This window comes from Equus quagga, chromosome 18 (assembly GCF_021613505.1).
Source record: "Equus quagga isolate Etosha38 chromosome 18, UCLA_HA_Equagga_1.0, whole genome shotgun sequence".
In the NCBI taxonomy this organism is placed as follows: domain Eukaryota; kingdom Metazoa; phylum Chordata; class Mammalia; order Perissodactyla; family Equidae; genus Equus; species Equus quagga.
The window spans coordinates 20,657,829-20,665,509 of record NC_060284.1 but is presented as its reverse complement, the minus strand read 5'-3'; positions in this window follow the sequence as shown (position 1 = coordinate 20,665,509).

Genomic DNA, 7,681 nt, shown 5'->3' with positions numbered 1-7,681 from the left:
GTCTCTTGAGTCATTTTGGCTGTCTGATGCATGTTCTCTAGGTAATTCCTCAGGAAGCCCTCAGGGGAACAATATCCTCTGGGTTCTTGTACGTTGATAACTAGTTGTGCCTTTTATACTTGGAAGTCATTTTGCTAAATGTAAAGTTCTTTATTTTTCTTTTTTTTTTTTTAGTGAAAAAGATTGGCCCTGAGCTAACATCTGCTGCCAATCCTCCTCTTTTTGCTGAGGAAGATTGGCCCTGAGCTAACATCTGTGCCCCACCTCTTCTACTTTATATGTGGGACACCTGCCACAGCATGGCTTGATAAGCAGGGCTAGGTCCATGCTCAGGATCCAAACCAGCAAACCCCAGGCCGCCAAAGCAGAGCACACAAACTTAACTGCTACACCACTGGGATGGCCCCTCAAATCATTTCTTTATTTAAAGAATTTTTTTCTTGAATGATGAAATCCAGCCATTTGTGACAACATGGATGGATCTTGAGGTATTATGCAAAGTGAAATAAGTCAGAGGGAGAAAGTCAAATACTGTATGATCTCACTGATAAGTAGAAAATAAAAACAACGATAAACAAACACATAGCACTGGAGATTGGATTGGTGGTTACCATAGGGGAAGGGGGGAGAGGGGAGGGCAAAAGGGGTGATTAAGCTCACATGTGAGGTGATGGACTATAATTAGTTTTCGGGTGGTGAACATGATGTAATCTACACAGACTTCGAAATATATTATGATGTACACCTGAAAGTTATATAATGTCATAATCCAACGTTACTGGAATTTAAAAAAAGAATTTTTTTCTTGACTTGTAGTCACTAGTATCTCTTCTCTTCTTTGCAATGGTTTTTTCTTCAGTGGCTCCTACTATCTGTACAGATCTTTTTTGCCCGTTTTCAGTATCTATAGCTTCTCTCCTTCATATCTCTCTTTGATTGTTAATATTTTTCACCTTCAGCTTCTTTGAAGACATTATTCATTGCGTTTATTTGCTTCTGTGTTTTTTCTAGTTGAGACTTCATATCTGAAACAATTTTTTCTTTTATTCCTCATGTTGAGTTCTGTCACCTCATTTCCGTGTTTTACTAATTCTAGTTTATGTTGTTCTCTCATGTCTTGTATTATTTTCTTAACGTGTTTTAGCTTGTCTTGAAGTAACAGATTACAGTGTGAATTTATTTTAAAGGCACTACCTTTCCGGTGTGCTTTGTTGACTGCAGGGTCTAACTCTGTTCCTTATTCTCTTTGTACTTACAATAGCTTTGTATGGGGTTTCATCTTGATTCCTTTCTGTGGCTCATTTTTATTTAAAATTAATTTGAGATAGCTTTTCTAATATCACAGAGATCCCTCTTCTGGTTGTTTCTTTCTTCATGTAGAGTTTAGAAAATATGATTGTTTGTGTTCTGAGTTCTCCTGGCTCTGCCCCCTCCACCACTTTTATCTGTGCCTCTTTCCTTCATCTCACTGTGCCTGTCCTGCCCTATTTTGATTCCACTCCCGAAAGTTTCTGCTCAGTATAAGTGCCTTTCCTTTTACTCCGAGTAATCTAGGAAACCATTGAGGAGTTTTGAGTGAAGAAGTGGCACAATCTACCTTCCGTTTTGAAAGGATCACCCTGGCTGGTCTGTTGAACAAAGCCTGTGGAGAAGAGTCCTGAGGTAGACCAGGAGATGGGTTAGGAAACAACTGCGATACCAGAATCCACAAATGTTATCCATGAGGAGACTGAGACACAGATGCTTATGCAAACTTCTCTGGTAAGCGGTGGACATGACATTCAAACTGAGGCATTTTGACTTCAGAATCGGTAGTAAACATCTGCCATTTCAATAAATGCAGTTTTTACATCAACTGAAACTTTCATATGTGTCCGTTAACTTTTCCTTAAAGCCAGGAGTAATATGATTATTGTTAAGACGTAGGTATGAGTTTTGTATCTTGTTTTCATTCCAAAAGAGAAAAAATAAATAACTTTAGGGATTTTCAGGGCCGTAGATGTACATTCCATTTATCCTAGAGTCAGTTTGCTCTCAAAAACATATAAATAAACCTTGTGATGTTAATTTTATATGTCAGCTTGCAATGGTGTTTGGATGAGATTAACATTTAAATTGGTGAACTTTGGGTAAGCAGGTTGCCCTTCATGGTGTGGTGGGCCTCATCCAATCAGTTGAAGGCTTGAATAGAACAAAAAGATCAGTCACCAAGAGCAAGAGGGAATTCTGCAGGCTGCCAGACTTTGCATTGGAACTACACATAAGCTTCCCTGGGTCTCTGCCCCCAGCCCACCTCAGATTTTGGGCTCGTCAGCCTCCATAGTTGCATGAGCTAATTCTTTATAATAAATCTCCTTTATGTTTATACATATCCTATTTGTTCCGTTTCTTTGGAGAACCCTGAGTAAGATAAACCCGCAAACAAAAACCAAGTAGTATGAGCCACTTTAAAAATATTGAGCTGTGAATTCTACTTTATATCAATAAAACTGTGAGATATAGGACATATGGATCTATTTTTCATTTTGATAGAGAAGAAAAACGACAAATTCTTTCAAAATACTCCCGAGTCTCAAAGGAGGGGAGACTCAGTGTGCTTGCAGAATGATCTCACGGAAGTATGACTTGAAATGCCATTGCAAGGGTAACACGCAAGTTTTGTTCGAGCAGTGTATCAGTTAGAGATTGTGTTCGGCTGTCAGTAATTGAAACCTCTAAAAACAGCAGCTTAAACAAAGTGTATGTTTGTTTTTCTCACAGAAATAAAGTCTAGAGGTAGGGAAGCTAGGCCAGTACAAAGATCTATAAGGCCACCGGGCACCCCAGCTCCTCCAGGCTCAGTGTCCTTCCACCCTCAGTATGTGGCTTTCATCTTCTCCTGGAAGATGACATTGGTCTCCACATACCAGAGAAGGGGTAGGGTGAAGGGCAAAAACAGCCCGAACCCACTCCTTTTTAAGAGCTTTCCAGAAGCCTTGCCTAGCAACTCTGCTTACAACCCTAGACTAAGACTAAAACCGAGTCCTTTCACTACCCTTAGCTACAAGGGAGGTGCGGCTAGGTACAACATCACTTTGAACAGAACGGGAATCTCTTAATAATGAAGAGGGGGGAAGAGATCCTAGGTAGGCAGCTAGCAGTATCGGCTATTCATAATTACGCTCTGGAACTACAAGGTAGTTTCTGGACTTGAATTGCTTGGGTGTCCCTGTGCCCTGTGAGGACAGGGAGGGAAATTAGCAAAGAAAAAAGTTCTGCTTTTGTCAATTCCCCGGTTACCTTTGGACACATCAGTCCTGAGAGGACTCTTTAGGGAACTGGAATGTCACTCTAGGCTTCAGAGAATCAGTGTTCTGTGCCCTGCTTCAGGGTGCCCCACAAGGAGACGGCTGGGAGTAAAATGATGGAGGGTGGGGCAGCACACACGTGGGGTTCAGCTTGGGGCAATGGGTGTATTCTGGGTGATCTTTGAACTCTAAGCTTCTTTCCGTCTTTATTTTAATGGTAATCTAAGAAGAAGTTATTTTGTATATTTTATTGATAAAACTTCTCCTATGGTAATATGGAATTGAAGGACATTTTAATAGAATCAGGCATTGCTTAAGCAAGTATTTCTCAGCCTGGAGTCTGCACACACATTCTTCAGGGCTGTAAGGACTGTTTCCTTTAAGAGTCTGTACAGTACTGAAGTTGGAGCAACCTGCTCCAGTGGCTTTGAGCAAGGACCTTTGAAGAGGGACCTACCTGGCATTGCTGTTGTGCATTAGCAGCTTACTGCACGGTCTCCTTGGAGCGATGCTGAGACACTCGGCCCTGGTGCTAAGGGTCAGGGACTTGACAAAATGCTGACAGTCAACAGGCACCTTAAGAGAGCTGCTGAAGGGAACAAGGCCAGTACCAGGCATTTGGGAAGCTGCTGCTGTTAGCAGGGAGCTGATGGGACATCTTCTGCTCCCTGTGTCCACTGTTGTTGAAGGGAGCAGCCAGGAGGCACAGACCTGAGCTAACCAGCCCAGAGTGCAGCCGGTGGCGTCAGGCCAGGTGGGACGGGGACCCACAGTGAGGTTACTGGAAGCCTGGACCACACTCTGCCTTATTTATTGATGAATTTCCAATGTCTAGGCTACTGCTTTGGCACACATCAGTGGCTTAATATTTTTGAGAATGAAAACAAACAGAATGAACAGATAAATGAATTGTGACCAGACGGAAGTGATTACTATTTGGATTTTCACAATCATTTACCATCCCCTTTCCTGAGTATTTGGTTTCTGCCTGCTTAACTTCTCTTCCTCTCTTTCCACCTTCTGAGGAGATTTCTGTGTTTGACAAACTTGTATCTTTGGGCTTTTGTAATGGAAAATAGGGAGAGAGATTGGGAACAGGGGGCCGGGGGTTGGCTTACTGGTGCTCCGTCTAAAGTACAGCCTCCTCTGCTCCAGTGGGTCCTCCCTCTCAGAACCCTCTGGGATGCTCACTACTGCAGAGTTCTGTGGCCGAACCCAGATGACTCTGGGAGTCGTCCTCCAGTCCTCAAATGTGTATCCACATAGTAGGAAAGAGGAACCACTGGTTTAAGAGCTGAAACCATCTAAATAATATAGTGCTGGCAGTAGAGGAGATTTGAGGGTTGGTTCAAGGGGAGAGCCACTAGAGCTGTGGCAGGGGGTACGGGAAGTGGCTACGAGAGGCGGGATTCTAACAAGTGTCAACTCATGTTAGGATCCCATTTAATGTTCCTTGAGAGATCCCCTCCCCCCTAAAAAAAAGAAACCCTTGATAGAATGCCCCTTGGCTGTGCTTCTTGAATGCAAGTCTGCAATGACAGTTAACCATATTAAACTCTGAGTTTATAAGGACTATAGAGTAAACAAATGAAGGAATAGAAGGAATGAATGAGTGAATGATAATGTCTCCCATCCTGGTGTGAGTCCTCCTTGACATAAGGAGAAAAATAGTGATTGGCAGATTCCTCTTGTGGAGAGAGGATCATTTTCTACCAGGTCACTGAGCTCAGGGGGATCCTGAAGCCCTAGAAACTCTGGGAGAGGTTCAAGCCAGGTGCAGCGATCTTGAATTACAACCTGGCCCTTTTTGCTAATAAAGGCGGTGCCTGGGGAAGGAGATACCTCATGAAGCCAAACTGTGAAAGGAAAGCTGGAACAATAGACGAGCTATTGTGAAAACAATGCAACAGGACATAAAATTTGTTTTCAATTCTGTCTTGAAAATTCCCTGCCTTCAGGGGACTTCCTGATTAATATTAATTATTAATATCTCCTTCGACCTTCCTTCTTCCACCCCTCCCAAATCTCGGTATAGTAACAATAAAAAAAACAAATAGTCTTTTGGATGAGCACTTAGCAAAATCGCAAAAGCAGAGAGCCATGTCATGTCTTGGTGATGGAAAGGAAAGAGGAGAGGACAATCGAGCGTGGGTTTAGGGAGGAGGTTGCGATCAAATCCTGATCCTTGTTTGTCAGGGGAAGGATATGGCATGAAGAAGACGGGCATGTTCTGGCTCCTAAAATTAAGAGTTGGGAAACGTAAGTACAGAGGGAGGGGTTTGTATATTGCTGTTGAACAATCAAGGGTGGACTGAAGTCAACATGTTCGCGTCCGTGGTCACACAGCATCTGGCCCACTCTTCCTATGTTTGGAGAATTTCCCATTGTAGTTCCCTCTTTCTCAAGTTACTGGGTTTTTTTGCAGGGAGAGATTTACCTTGAGCTAACATCTGTTGCCAATCTTCCTCTTTTTTTTTTCTCCCCAAAGCCCCAGTGTATGCTTGTATATCCTAGTTGTAGGTCCTTCTAAGTCTTCTGTGTGAGCCACCACTGCAGCGTGGCAACGGGCAGATGGGTGGTGTGGTTCTGTGACTGGGGCCGCCGAAGCAGTGAGGGTGCTGACCTTCAACCACTAGGCCACCAAGGCTGGCTCTCAAGTTACTCTTAAAGCCTTCCTTGCAGCTAAAATTTAGGCGTGTGATAGTGACTTAGTCCCATTATGCAAACCTCTTGTCTAGAAGTGAGGAAAATGAAGTTCATGTACAGTGAAGAATGGAGCTATTGGTGAGGGTGGTGTTGGAAACATCCCACATTTCAAGGGCAGCCATGGCAGAGTTCCTGGCATCTTGTCTCCATCCCTGTGTGACCTCTGGTGTCTTCACTGTAGGAGCTCCTGTAGTATGGTTTGAGTCTTGTTCCTGACTGCGTCGACTCTAATACTGACCCTCTGAGCTACCTATCCTTTTTTAAAGGATATTTCTGCTTAAGCTAGCCAGAGCTCATTCTGTTGCTTTTACTAAGAACCCCATCTAATTAGAGGTAAATAAATATACAGAGATTATATATATGTCTACAAATACACATATAACCATCTTTATAGCTACATAGATTAAAAAAAGAAAAAAAACCTTGAGGTTACAAGCATGATTAACTTCTCTGAAATATGTTCCTCTCGGTTTTCAATTTTTCATTCTTTTGAGAGGAGAAATAACTTCTTGTTCTTAAGATAGTTGACTTTTAAAACTATCAAGAAAACTTGAATGACGTTTGGATAAAAAGGAGAAGCATGGGACTTTATAGGTTAAACTAAAAAGTTCGTATATTTTTTTCAGTTTAGGCTGATTCTAGCAAGATCCAGAAGGGGCAGGGCCTGGCAGGGGTTTAGACCTCCTACCCCCACCCAATATCTCAGCCATGGTCCATCCATCAGGTTGGGGTCAGGGATGCAGGGCCTGCTCCACACGTTCTTGGCTAGACCTTTGAGACAGTGGGGCCGGAATCGGGGCAAGTGAGCAGTGAGATGGTTAAAACCACCTTCTAAAGCTAGACACTTTTCATTGATAAAGTGTCATCTTGACCTAGGTTGTCCTGAGTTCTACAAGCCCTGCATGGAAAAAAGAGAAAGAAGGAAAGACACCTAGTTATTACCAAGGCACCATTGACCAGGAGGAAGGCCAGAGAGGGTCCATTTGTGGCTTTCCACCTTACTTACCCACAAGGCTCAGCCAAGCCCATGTGGGCACGGGCAGTCTAGACAACACAACCAAACGTGCCTGCTCCCTTCCTTGAACTTGTCCAGCATTTACCACTGTGCTAGGGGTGAACACTTATCTTCCACTGCTCATGTGCCCGTAGAGAGAAAGGAATTTCTACTCCAACATCCAGAAGAAAAGAACACAATCAACTTCATTCTGCCCCTTCACTTCCTCCTCCTCAGGGAAGGAGGAGACCTCATTCACCTAATCCATGAATTTGGTGCTAGGACTGAGCATACCTAACTTAATCTCTTTCTTGAGCTGCCAACATCCAAAGGTGTGTGTCGGTCAGATCTCCCATATGATATAAACTACAGACAGGCTTGTCCTGTGCAGAAGCCCAAGGTTGCATATCTATGCCAGTGACTTGGTGGATAAGTTTTTTAGAAAATGAAGGATTTGGGCAAGTCTGTTTTGCCACAAATCTAAAGCCCTTTTTGTGCCTCCTGTTTCTTAGTTCTTAATTCAATTGAACTTTGGCAGGACCTAATGCAATGACAGATGAAGGGAAGGGAGGGACCATAATTATACCACCCTCAGCAATGGATCAACTTGGCTGACTTATCTCTTAGCCCATGCTGTTCAAATGGACTCATATGAAAGAGACCAGGTGGCACACTGGGGCATGCCAGAGTTTGT